The following is a 14,655-nucleotide window of genomic DNA, read 5'->3' on the forward strand; positions in this document are numbered from 1 at the left end:
CCCTCGATCTGGGGCTCCACGCAAGATCTCACCCCGTGGGGTCAAAATGATCACAAGAACGGTGAGCAAAAATCCCAGAACCACACGGGGGGACCTAGTGAATGACCTGCAGAGAGCTGGGACCAAAGTAACAAAGCCTACCATCAGTAACACACTACGCCGCCAGGGACTGGCTTCGTAAGAAGCATTTCAAGGTCCTGGAGTGGCCTAGCCAGTCTCCAGATCTCAGCCCCATAGAAAATCTTTGGAGGGAGTTGAAAGTCCATGTTGCCCAGCGACAGCCCCAAAACATCACTGCTCTAGAGGAGATCTGCATGGAGGAATGGGCCAAAATACCAGCAACAGTGTGTGAAAACCTTGTGAAGACTTACAGAAAACGTTTGACCTGTGTCATTGCCAACAAAGGGTATATAACAAAGTATTGAGAAACTTTTGTTATTGACCAAATACTTATTTTCCACCATAATTTGCAAATAAATTCATAAAAAATCCTACAATGTGATTTTCTGGAGAAAAAAAATCTCATTTTGTCTGTCATAGTTGACATGTACCTATGATGAAAATTACAGGCCTCTCTCATCTTTTTAAGTGGGAGAACTTGCACAATTGGTGGCTGACTAAATACTTTTTTCCCCCACTGTATGTACCACTACTAAGACAATAAGGGGTGTTGGGCAAGTACAACTAACTAATAGTTCAGGGGTGCCGAAACTGCTAACAAATGGCTGGCCTTTTAAAAGTAGTCCTAAAATTAGTTCCCTTTCAAAATAAGCATTTTTGATTGGCGGTTATTGACCTGGAGTTTATTTGCTTGTCCTTGTGTTAATTGTGGTGAAGAATTGGTTATGTGAACTGTGGTAGTTGATATGGCGAATATAATTCATGTTGGTGGAAAGCCTTCCACTGTACAACCATGGCATGTTGATATTAGACACTATTTATTGTCTTTCTTGCCTCCATACAGAGGCTTTCATAATGTGTCTAGCAAGATGAGGATTTCTTTATTTTCTGTCTGTACAGGTCCTAGCCTAGTTGTCAGCTCTAGAGAGCACTCTGACAATCTAGATGTCTGTCAGCACACACACACACACACACACACACACACACACACACACACACACACACACACACCATCACCTCCACTGTCACCCAGGCCCACCCGCACATCCATCACAATTACGCCCAATAGGACTTTGAATAGCTCTGCGTATTTAAGAGCAAGAGAACATCTTGCCAGTTACAGTGCCTTCAGAAAGTATTCACAACCCTTGACTTTTTTTTCACATTTTATTGTGTTACAGCCTGAATTGAAAATGTATTACATTGAGATTTTGTGTCACTAATCTACATACAATACACCATAATGTCCAAGTGGAATGATGTTTTTAGTCATTTTGACAAATTAATAAAAAATGAAAAGCTGAAATGTCTTGAGTCAATAAGCATTCAACCCCTTTGTCATGGCAAGCCAAATTAAATTCAGGAGTATTTGCAATACAAGTCACATAATAAGTTGCATGGACTATGTGTGCAATAACAGTGGTTAATATGATTTTTGAATGACAACCCTATCTCTGTACCCCACACATACAATTACAGTTGAAGTCGGAAGTTTACATACACCTTAGCCAAATACATTTAAACTCAGTTTTTCACAATTCCTGACATTTAATCCTAGTAAAAATTCCCTGTCGCAGGTCAGTTAGGATCACCACTTTATTTTAAGAATGTGAAATGTCAGAATAATAGTAGAGAGAATGATTTATTTCAGCTTTTATTTCTTTCATCACATTCCCAGTGGGTCAGAAGTTTACATACACTCAATTAGTATTTGGTAGCATTGCCTTTAAATTGTTTAACTTGGGTCAAACATTTTGGGTAGCCTTCCACAAGCCTCCCACAATAAGTTGGGAGAATTTTGGCCCATTCCTCCTGACAGAGCTGGTGTAACTGAGTCAGGTTAGTAGGCCTCCTTGCTCGCACACGCTTTTTCAGGTCTGCCCACAAATGTTCTATAGGATTGAGGTCAGGGCTTTGTGATGGCCACTCCAATACCTTGACTTTGTTGTCTTTAAGCCATTTTGCCACAACTTTGGAAGTATGCTTGGGGTCATTGTCCATTTGGAAGACCCATTTGCGACCAAGCTTAACTTCCTGACTATTGATGTTGCTTCAATATATCCACATAATTTTCCTTCCTCATGATGCCATCTATTTTGTGAAGTGCACCAATCCCTCCTGCAGCAAAGCACACCCACAGCATGATACTGCCAACTCTGTGCTTCACGGTTGTGATGGTGTTCTTCAGCTTGCAAGCAACCCCCTTTTTCCTCCAAACATAACAATGGTCATTATTTTACATTTTACATTTTTGTCATTTAGCAGACGCTCTTATCCAGAGCGACTTACAGTTAGTGAGTGCATACATTTTTCATACTGGCCCCCCGTGGGAATCGAACCAACAACCCTAGCGTTGCAAACGCCATGCTCGACCAACTGAGCTACATGGGGCCTAACAGTTCTATTTTTGTTTCATCAGACCAGAGGAAATTTTTCCAAAAAGTACGATCTTTGTCCCCATGTGCAGTTGCAAACCGTAGTCTGGCTTTTTTTATGGCGGTTTTGGAGCAGAGGCTTCTTCCTTGCTGAGCGGCCTTTCAGGTTATGTCGATATAGGACTAGTTTTTTCTGTGGATATAGATACTTTTGTACCTGTTTCCTCCAGCATCTTCACAAGGTCCTTTGCTGTTGTTCTGGGATTGATTTACACTTTTCGCACCAAAGCACATTCATCTCTAGGAGACAGAACGCGTCTCCTTCTTGAGCGGTATGACGGCTGCGTGGTCCCATGGTGTTTATACTTGCGTACTATTGTTTGTACAGATAAATGTAGTACCTTAAGGCGTTTGGAAATTGCTCCCAAGGATGAACCATTTTCTTTTTGAGGTCTTGGCTGATTTCTTTTGATTTTCCCATGATGTCAAGCAAAGAGGCACTGAGTTTGAAGGTAGGCCTTGAAATACATCCACAGGTACACCTCCAATTGACTCAAATTATGTCAATTAGCCTATGAGAAGCTTTTAAAGCCATGACATCATTTTCTGGAAATCTGCCAAATGTTTTCAGCCTCCAGAAGGGGAAGAGGCGTTGTCGTGCCCTCGTCACAACTGTGTTTGTTTGGACCATAATAGGTCCTAAGTGATGTGGGCACTGAGGAACTTGAAGATCACGACCCACTCCACTACAGCCCATCGATGTTATTGGGAGCGTGTTCGGCCCTCTGTTTCCTGTAGTCCACAATAAGCTATTTTGTCTTGCCCATATTGAGGGAGAGGTTGTTGTCCTGGCACCACACTACCAGGTCTCTGACCTCCTCCCTATAGGCTGTCTCATTGTCGTCAGTGATCAGGCCTACCACCGTCATGTCATTGGCAAACTTAATGATGGTGTTGGAGTCGTGCGCGGCCACGCAGTTGAGGGTGAACAGGGAGTACAGGAGGGGACTGAGCATGCACTCCTGAGGGGCCCCCGTGTTGAGGGTCAGCGTGGCGGGTGTATTGTTGCCTACCCGCACCACCTGGAGGCGGCCCGTCAGGAGGTCCTGGATACAGTTGCAGAGGGAGGTGTTCAGTCCCAGGTTTCTTAGCTTGGTGGTGCACTTGAAGGGTTCTGTTGTGTTGAACGCTGAGCTGTAGTCAATGAACAGCATTCTCATGTTGGTTTTCCTTTTTTACAGGTGGGAAAGGGCAGTGTGGAGTGCAATAGAGATTGCGTCATCTGTGGATCTGTTGGCCGGTATGCAAATTATAGTGGGTCCAGGCTTTCTTTGATGATGGTCTTGATGTGAGCCATGACCAGCTTTTCAAAGCATTTCATGGCTACAGATGTGAGTGTTACGTGGCGGTAGTCATTAAGACAGGTTACCTTGGCGTTTTTGGGCACAGGGACTATTGTGGTTTGCTTGAAACATGTAGGTATTACAGACTGGGTCAGGGAGAGCATGAAAACTTCAGTGAAGACAATTACTAGCTGGTCAGCACATAATCTGAGTACATGTCCTGGTAATGTGACCTTGTGAATGTTAACCTGTTTAAGGGTCTTACTCACATTGGTTACGGAGAGCGTGATCATACAGTCGCCCAGAACAGCTGGTGCTCTCATGCATGTTTCAGTGTTCCTTGCCTCGAGGTGAGCATAGAAGACATTTAGTTCGTCTGGTAGACTTGCGTCACTGGGCAGCTCTCGGCCGGGTTTCCCTTTGTAATCCGTGATAGTTTGCAAGCTCTGCCACATCCGACGAGCGTCAGAGCTGGTGTAGTAGAATTCAATCTTAGTCCTGTATTGATACTTTGATTGTTTGATGGTTCGTCGGAGGGCGTAGCAGGATTTCTTATAAGCTTCCGGATTAGTGTCCCGCTCCTTGAAAGTGGCAGCTCTAGCCTTTAGCTCAGTGCGGATGTTACCTTTAATCCATTGCTTCTGGTTGGGAAATGCACGTACAATCACTGTGGGGACGACGTCGTCAATGCACTTATTAATGAAGCCGGTGACTGATGTGGTACTCCTCAATGCCATCGGATGAAGTTATGGATAGAGTTATGGTCAGATTTGCCAAATGGAGGGTAAGGGAGAACTTTGTATGCGTCTCTCTGTGTGGAGTAAAGGTGATCTATAGTTTTTTCCCCTCTAGTTGCACAGGTGACACGCTGGTAGAAATGAGGTAAAACAAATGTCAGTTTTCCTGCATTAAAATCACTGGCCTCTAGGAGCGCCACCTCTGGATGAGCATTTTCTTGTTTGCGTATGGCCCTATACAGCTCGTTGAGTGCAGTCTTAGTGCCAGCATCTGTTTGTGGTGTTAAATAGACAGCTATGAAAAATACAAATGAAAACTCTCTTGGTAAATACTATGGTCTACAGCTTATCATGAGGTATTCTAACTCAGGCAAGCAGAACCTTGAGACTTCCTTAATATTAGAGATCGCGCACCAGCTGTTGGTAAAAAAGAGAGACACACCACTCCCACCGATCTCTGCCATTCTGTCCTGCCGTTCATGTTGCCAAAACGGTATATGACTGTCATAAAGTAGCCTACACGCTTTTAGTTTTTGTTATCGTAGACTATGCTACCTGACTAAAAGGCTCGCTAAGTAACTTACTTTCATGGGTAACTTTGAACCAGCTAGCTAGTTAGTTAACGTTATTCTACTACATCTAGCTACATATTGAATTTCCATCTTCTCAGGCCAGGGGCACAATGTATGAATACATGGTTGGATCAGAATTGCCTTCGGAAAGTATTCAGACCCATGGACTTTTTCCACATTTTGTTACGTTACAGCCTTATTCTAGAATGGATTAAATACAACATTTTCCTCAGTAATCTACACACAATACCCCATAATGACAAAGTGAAAACAGGTTGTTAGAAATGTTTGCACATTTATAAAAAAGAAAACAGAAATACCTTATTTACATAAGTATTCAGACCCTTCACTATGAGACTCGAAGTTGAGCTCAGGTGCATCCTGTTTCCATTGATCATCCTTGAGATGTTTCTACAACTTGATTGGAGTCCACCTGTGGTAAATTCAATTAATTGGACATGATTTGGAAAGGCACACACCTGTCCATATAAGGTCCCACAGTTGACAGTGCATGTCAGAGCAAAAACCAAGCCATGAGGTCGAAGGAATTGTCCGTAGAGCTCAGAGACAGGATTGTGTCGAGGCACAGATCTGGGGAAGGGTACGAAAACAATTCTGCAGCATTGAAGGTCCCCAAGAAAACGGTGGCCTCCATCATTCTTAAATGGAAGAAGTTTGAAACCACCAAGACTCTTCCTAGAGCTGGCCGCCCGGCCAAACTGAGCAATCGGGGAGAAGGGCCTTGGTCAAGGAGGTGACCAAGAACCCGATGGTCACTCTGACAGAGCTCTACAGTTAATCTGTGGAGATGGGAGAACCTTCCAGAAGGACAAACATCTCTGCAACACTCCACCAATCAGGCCTTTATGGTAGAGTGGCCAGATGGGAGCCACTCTTAAGTAAAAGGCACATGACAGCCCGCTTTGAGTTTGCCAAAAGGCACCTAAAGACTCTCAGAACATGAGAAACAAGATTCTCTGGTCTGATGAAACCAAGATTGAACTCTTTGGCCTGAATTCCAAGCGTCACGTCTGGAGGAAACCTTGCACCATCCCTATGGTGAAGCATGGTGTGGGAATGTTTTTCAGCGGCAGGGCTGGGAGACTAGTCAAGATCGAGGGAAAGATGAACGGAGCAAAGTACAGAGAGATCCTTGATGAAAACCTGCTCCAGAGCGCTCAGGACCTCAGACTGGGGGCGAAGGTTCACCTTCCAACAGGACAACGACCCTAAGCACACAGCCAAGACAACGCAGGAGTGGCTTTGGGACAAGTCTCTGAATGTCCTTGAGTGGCCCAGCCAGAGCCCGGACTTGAACCCGATCGAACATCTCTGGAGAGACCTGAAAATAGCTGTGCAGCAATGCTCCCCATCCAACCTGACAGAGCTTGAGAGCATCTGCAGAGAAGAATGGGAGAAACTCCCCAAATACAGGTGTACCAAGCTTGTAGTGTCATACCCAAGAAGACTCGAGGCTGTAATTGCTGCCAAAGGTGCTTCAACAAAGTGCTGAGTAAAGGGTCTGAATACTTCTGTAAATGTGATATTTCAGGGTTTTATTTTTTATAAATTAGCAAAAATGTCTAAAAACCTGTTTTTGCTTTGTCATTATGGGGTATTGTCTGTAGATTGATGAGGAAAACAAACAATATAATACATTTTTCAATAAGGCTATAACGTAACAAAATGTGGAAAAAGTCAAGGGGTCTCAATACTTTCGGAAGGCACTGTAATCATACCCCAAGTCCAAATTCATATCTCCGTCCATGGCTAATTTTTGGAAAGGGATGATTTTAGCTAGCTAGCCACCAGAGGACAACAACACAACGATACGCAACAATTCACGTTTTTTCTGTCAATTATGTTTTGCTTTTGATGTGATATGATTGGTGTGAAGCCAAATCCAAACTGGCTTCCCTTAACACTTTTTTTTGGTGTGTGAGGACCATTCACAGCTCACCAAAGATGATGGATATACTGTACCAGTCAAAAGTTTGGACACACCTACTCATTTAAGGGTTTTTCTTAATTTTTACTATTTTCTACATTGTAGAATAATAGCGAAGACATCAAAACTATGACATAACACATATGGAATCATGTAGTAAACAAAAAATTGTTAAACAAATCAAAATATATTTTATATTTGAGATTCTTCAAGTAGCCACCCTTTGCCTTGATGACAGCTTTGCACACTCTTGGCATTCTCTCAACCAGCTTCATGAGGTAGGCACCTGGAATGCGGCAGGTAGCTAAGTGGTTAAGAGCGTTGTGCCAGTAACCGAGAGGTCGCTGGTTCTAATCCCCAAGCCGACTAGGTGAAAAATCTGTCGATGTGACCTTGAGCAAGGCACTTAACCCTAATTGCTCATGTAAGTCGCTCTGGATAAGATGTAAATGAATGCATTTCAATTAACAGGTGTGCCTTCTTAAAAGTTAATTTGTGGAATTTCTTTCCTTCTTAATGCATTTGAGCCAATCAGTTGTGTTGTGACGGGGGGGTGGGTATACAGAAGATAGCCCTATTTGGTAAAAGAACAAGTCCGAATTATGGCAAGACATGAAGGTCAGTCAATATGGAACATTTCAAGAACTTTGAAAGTTTCTTCAAGTGCAGTCGCAAAAACCATCAAGCGCTATGATGAAACTGGCTCACAGGAATGAAAGACCCAGTTACCTCTGCTGCAAAGGATAAATTCATTAGAGTTACCAGCCTCAGAAATTGCAGCCCAAATAAATGCTTCACAGAGTTCAAGTTACAGACACATCTCAACATCAACTGTTCAGAGGGGACTGTGTGAATCAGGCATTCATGGTCGAATTGCTGCAAAGAAACCACTACTAAAGGTCACCAATAAGAAGAAGAGACCTGCTTGGGCCAAGAAACACAAGCAATGGACATTAGACCAGTGGTGTCCTTTGGTCTGAAGTCCAAATTTGAGATTTTTGGTTCCAACCGCTCTGTCTTTGTGAGACGTGGTGTGGGTGAATGGACGATCTCCGCATGTGTAGTTCCCACCGTGAAGCATGGAGGAGGTGTGATGTGTGGGGGTGCTTTGCTGGTGACACTGTCTGTGATTTATTTAGAATTCAAGGCACACTTAACCAGCATGGCTAACACAGCATTCTGCAGCGATACGCCATCCCATCTGGTTTGGGCTTAGTGGGACTATCATTTGTTTTTCAACAGGACAATGACCTAACACACCTCCAGGCTGTGTAAGGGCTATTTGACCAAGACGGAGAGTGATGGAGTGCTGCATCTGATGACCTGGCCTCCACAATCCCCCGACCTCAACCCAATTGAGATGGTTTGGGATGAGTCTGACCGCAGAGTGAAGGAAAAGCAGCCAACAAGTGCTCAGCATATGTGGGAACTCCTTCAAGACTGTTGGAAAAGCATTCCTCATGAAGCTGTTTGAGTGAATGCCAAGAGTGTGCAAAGCTGTCATCAAGGCAAAGGGTGATTTGTTTATCACTTTTTTGGTTACTACATGATTCCATATGTGTTATTTCATAGTTTTGATGTCTTCACTATTATTCTACAATGTAGAAAATAGTAAAAATAAAGAAAAACTTTTGAATGAGTGGGTGTGTCCAAACCTTTAACTGGTTTTGAATATTGACACTATACATGACTCTCCGCCCTAACAATTGGAGTCGTTGTCCACAAAGCGGCACAGCAGGCTGTCTAGCTCCTGCCTATCCTTTCCTTGGATTGGTGGATACATCTCATTATTGTATTCCTTTTTTGAATATTCGATGAGGGTTGTTGATGTCAACCGCCTGTATTAATTGGAGAGAGATGCTATGCTACTAGCCTCATGCCATGAATATGCATAAGCATCTCAAGACAACTCCGATATAAATTGTTTTTTACAAAGTTGTCGGGATGTCACTTATATCAGTACACTCGTAACAAGTTAAGCATTACAAAACTTCTATTAGATCAAATAAACCTCACATAGCAAATAAGCCCTAAAAAAATGTGTTGACCAAATTTGACACTTTCTGATTGACCTCCATAAAAAAACTCCTTGCTTGGTGGGTGAAACATTGAAAAACACACTACCTGCTGGAGAGAGACAGATTTTCCGGCGAGTTGGGCCTCTCTCTTCCTTTCTGAGTTCACTCCGTTTAGCTCAACCTGATTGGTTATTCTTTTATTTTTAAAAATATCAAGGGAGGCCAAATGCTCACCTTGCTTTTACCCCTACCTACATCACAGGAGGTTGGTGGCACCTTAATTGGGGAGGACAGGCTCGTGGTAATGGCTGGAGTGGAAATAGTGGAATGGTATTAAACACGTGTTTGATGCCATTCTATTAGCTCCATTCCAGCCATTATTATGAGCCGTCCTCCCCTCAGCAGCCTCCACTGACGTATTTTACCTCAATTACCCCAACTACCTCTTTCCCCTGCACATTGACTCTATACCGGTACTCCTTTTATATAGTGTCGTTATTGTTATTTAATTGTGTTACTGTTTCCTTTAAAGTTTTTATAAATTATTCATACTTTCTAACAGTGCATTGTTGGGTATTTTACAGTAAAGTCTACACGCTACACCTGTTGTATTCGGCACATGTGACAAATACAATTTTATTTTATTTGCTATTGAATTCAATGCTACGGGTGGCAACAATGTCATACTCTTTTTGACCAGACAGCATCAGATAAATGGGCTACACATACTGAGCCAGAGGGGCGCTGTTTCGCTCACTCTGATGCTTTCTCCAGTGAGATACATTCAGCTTATTTACATTTACATTTTACATTTTAGTCATTTAGCAGACGCTCTTATCCAGAGCGACTTACAGTTAGTGAATACATATTTTTTTATACTGGCCCCCCGTGGGAATCGAACCCACAACCCTGGCGTTGCAAACGCCATGCTCTATCAACTGAGCTACATCCCTGCCGGCCATTCCCTCCCCTACCCTGGGCCAATTGTGCGCCGCCCATGAGTCTCCCGGTCGCGGCCGGCTGCGACAGAGCCTGGATTCAAACCAGGATCTCTAGTGGCACAGTTTGCACTGCGATGCAGTGCTTTAGACCACTGCGCCACTCAGGAGTAGCTTATAAACTTGTACATGACAGGGGGAGAGGGAGAGAAAGAGAAAGTGAGAGAGAAGTATGTGTAACATGCAGCATTTAACGTAGCAGTCCTTTGTGTATGACAGCCTAATTTTTATTCTGTTTGGCAAGTTACAGTAAGCCATAAAAGTAGTCAATTCACATCTACGGTGCTCAGAAAATGTTTATGTGGGTATGACGAGGGGAGGATATCTGGCATGACAAGACAGAGGCCCATTCTTGACTAATACACATTTTTTAAAATAGTCATCCTCTCAAAGAAGATTCTTTGAAATGTAAATACATGAGCTGCTTGTTGAGTTTATAAGAGATTGCACAATACCTATAAAGAAAATTGGTTGTATTCATTCCGACAGTTTTTATTTCAGCAATAGTACAAGTATCCTGCTGCAAATTGAAATGTGTTGTGAAATATGTTGCAACGAATTGACTTGTAGGTGGCAGCCATCCCTCACACTCCTTTTATGTGCTGCAGAGGCTGCATTAATGAAGGATAGGTAGGTCACTTCATGTCACTTTAGTGGAGGTGGAAGGGGAGATAAGTATCATAAATGTGAATCACAAATCATAAAGTTTTAACTCCTGGAAAGTGGAAGGTTGGCTGAAACTCGGGGGAGATTAAGGGAGATTAAAAATGCTTAATACCTGGCAGCCCTTCATTGGGCAGCTTTCCATGGAGCAGTGACATGAAAGGTGACTTTCAGGCAAAGACTAGAGCTGTATAACGGACTAACTGTCATGTTGGACCAGTTTCCTCCCCAAGAGCATCAACAGGATATACAGTATCTGTGGCCAGTTCATGAATCAATTTATGTTTTGAAGTGTCTGTCCTATATAAATGTAGTTAACATTTATTAGTTACCATGTATTTAACAATCCCTTGAAAACGGCATACAGTTGTCAATGGTTTTAGCTGAGCTGGGGTCTCCTTGTCTCCCAGCAGGCAAATAGAACGCTCTGCACATTATTGTGACATTTTATTGATAACGACCTATAATGCAAATCACATCATCAGGATGATGTGGCAAGTGACAATTTGCTTTAAAAAAATCTTATATCTTGACTAATGAAAAAAATACCAAAGATAGTTTTAGAGTGTAGTTTTCCTTTAAATAGATTGATTTTGATGGGGATGTTTTTTATTATGCTAATTCGAATTCTGCACAGGCGTGGACATCGATTCTAGGGGGTTTTAAGGGCCACAAGCAACTGAGAACACTTAACGGTTGATTTGTATATAAGTGTTTTTGATCGTGAATAGCCTATCCACATACAGTCGTGGTCAAAAGTTTTGAGAATGACACAAGTATTGGTCTTCACAAAGTTCGCTGCTTCAGTGTCATGAGATATTTTTGTCAGATGTTACTATGGTATACTGAAGTATAATTACAAGCATTCCATAAGTGTCAAAGGCTTTTATTGACAATTACATTAAGTTTATACAAAGAGTCAATATTTGCAGTGTTGACCCTTCTTTTTCAAGACCTCTGCAATCCGCCCTGGCATGCTGTCAATTAACTTGTGGGCCACATCCTGACTGATGGCAGCCCATTCTTGCATAATAAATGCTTGGAGTTTGTCAGAATTTGTGGGTTTTTGTTAGTCCACCCGCCTCTTGAGGATCAACCACAAGTTCTCAATGGGATTAAGGTCTGGGGAGTTTCCTGGCCATGGACCCAACATTTCGATGTTTTGTTCCCCGAGCCACTTAGTTATCACTTTCGCCTTATGGCAAGTTGCTCCATCATGCTAAAAAAGGCATTGGTCATCACCAAACTGTTCTTGGATGGTTGGGAGAAGTTGCTCTCGGAGGATGTGTTGGTACCATTCTTTATTCATGGCTGTGTTCTTAGGCAAAATTGTGAGTGAGCCCACTCGCTTGGCTGAGAAGCAACCCCACACATGAATGGTCTCAGGATGCTTTACTGTTGGTATGACACAGGACTGATGGTAGCGCTCACCTTGTCTTCTCCGGACAAGGTGTTTTCCGGATGCCCCAAACAATCGGAAAGGGGATTCATCAGAGAAAATGACTATATCCCAGTCCTCAGCAGTCCAATCCCTGTACCTTTTGCAGAATATCAGTCTGTCCCTAATGTTTGTCCTGGAGAGAAGTGGCTTCTTTGCTGCCCTTCTTGACACCAGGCCATCCTCCAAAAGTCTTTGCCTCACTGTGCGTGCAGATGCACTCGCACCTGCCTGCTGCCATTCCTGAGCAAGCTCTGCACTGGTGGTGCCCTGATCCCGCAGCTGAATCAACTTTAGGAGACGGTCCTGGCGCTTGCTGGACTTTCTTGGGCGCCCTGACGCCTTCTTCACAAAAACTGAACCTCTCTCCTTGAAGTTCTTGATGATCTGATAAATGGTTGATTTAGGTGCAATCTTACTAGCAGCAATATCCTTGCCTGTGAAGCCCTTTTTGTGCCAAGCAATGATGACAGCATGTGTTTCCTTGCAGGTAACCATGGTTAACAGAGGAAGAACAATGATTTCAAGCACAACCCTCCTTTTAAAGCTTCCAGTCTGTTATTCTAACTCAATCAGCATGACAGAGTGATCTCCAGCCTTGTCCTCGTCAACACTCTCACCTGTGTTAACGAGAGAATCACTGACATGATGGCAGCTGGTCCTTTTGTGGCAGGGCTGAAATGCGGTGGAAATGTTTTTTGGGATTAAGTTCATTTTCATGGCAAAGAGGGACTTTGCAATTAATTGCAATTCATCTGATCACTCTTCATGGCATTCTGGAGTATATGCAAATTGCCATCATCAAAACTGAGGCAGCAGACTTTGTGAATATTAGTATTTGTGACATTCTCAAAACTTTTGACCACGACTGTGCAGTGCTCTGGTCTTAACTTCAATATCATACATATAGCTATGTTTTGTAATCGGTTTAATTTCAGGTAGTCGTGAAATAATGCTGTGGGAGGATCCATGTGGGGATGAGCCTTTATGTCACAAGCCAAATGAAACAAAGTAGAAACAGAATGTTTGTAACAGATGGGTAAGGTCACACTATAATACACAAACACAGGAACACTGGGCGGCATGTAGCCTAGCGGTTAGAGCATTGGGCCAGTAACCGAAAGGTTGCAAGTTAAAATCCCAGAGCCGCAAGTTGAAAAATCTGTTGATATGCCCTTGAGCAAGGCACTTAACCCTAATTGCTCCAGGATCGCCGTTGATAATGGCAGACCCTGGCTGTGACCCCACTCTTTAAGGGTGTCTCAGGGAGAGTTGGGACAAAAACAGAGGAGAAGTTGTTGTGGCAATTGATCCACTATGCTGTTTACTTTCTGCATCTATGTCATATCGTTGAGTCTACCTTTAAATACCTATAAATCAAATGTTCATCTTCTCATTAAACTCTCTAAAGCTTGCACTACACTCTTAGCAAAAAGGGTTCCAAAAGGGTTCTTCGGCTGTCCCCATAGGAGAACCCTTATTGGTTCCAGGTAAAACCCTTTTTGGTTCCAGGTAGAACCATTTTGGGTTCCATGTAGAACCCTCTGTGGAAAGGGTTCTACATGAAACTCTTTAAGGGTGGAAAGGGTTCTACATGAATCCCAAAATGGTTCTACTTGGAACCAAAAGGGATTCTACCTGGAACCAACAAGGGTTCTTCAAAGGGTTCTCCTATGGGGACAACCGAAGAAACCTTTTAGGTTCTAAGATTGCACACCTTAACTCTTGAACTCTATCCAAACTTTCATAGGATAGGGTGCAGTCATCTTAAGCTAAACATTTTCTGTAATGTTCCCTTGAAGTAAATGGGTTTGTGCACTGGAGAATACAGCAAACCATTTCAGAGAAAAAAGAAGAAAAAAAGTACAATAACAGCAAAGCGTGTATCCACTTCTAAGTGATTTCTGGGGGAAATCAATAGGTTTCTGGGCATGTTTCTGACAACTTGATGGAGGTAGCTGAAGAACAGGTACGCAGATAGCTCAAGTTTGAAATCAAACAAATCCAAACCCCTTCATCTAAGGTGTTGGAAAAGTAGAGCACAAACTGAGCAGGAAAGTTAATCTTTAGACCTGCAGGTCTACAGCAGGTTAGAAAAATAAGTATTGTCCACATTGTTTTGTGTGGAGGAGTAAACTAGAGCTAGTAGGGTAGTAGGATTTTTGTGGGGCTTGCGCAGCAAAAGCCCCAGCTTCAATCTTCAACATACTGTACTTCTTCTTCTTCTTATTATTATTATTTAGCACGCTACTCCTCCTACATCGTTTAAGCTAGAAATGCTGTTCAAACTTTAAAACGTGCAGAATGGTCTCACTCGAGTAGCTTGTATACAACGTTTTGATATGACCACAACCAAACAACTACTGACCACAACCAAACAACTTCTGACCACAACCACACAACTGCTGACCACAACCACACAACCACTAAATGTCTGACCACA

This window comes from Coregonus clupeaformis, chromosome 16 (genome assembly GCF_020615455.1).
Source record: "Coregonus clupeaformis isolate EN_2021a chromosome 16, ASM2061545v1, whole genome shotgun sequence".
Taxonomy (NCBI): domain Eukaryota; kingdom Metazoa; phylum Chordata; class Actinopteri; order Salmoniformes; family Salmonidae; genus Coregonus; species Coregonus clupeaformis.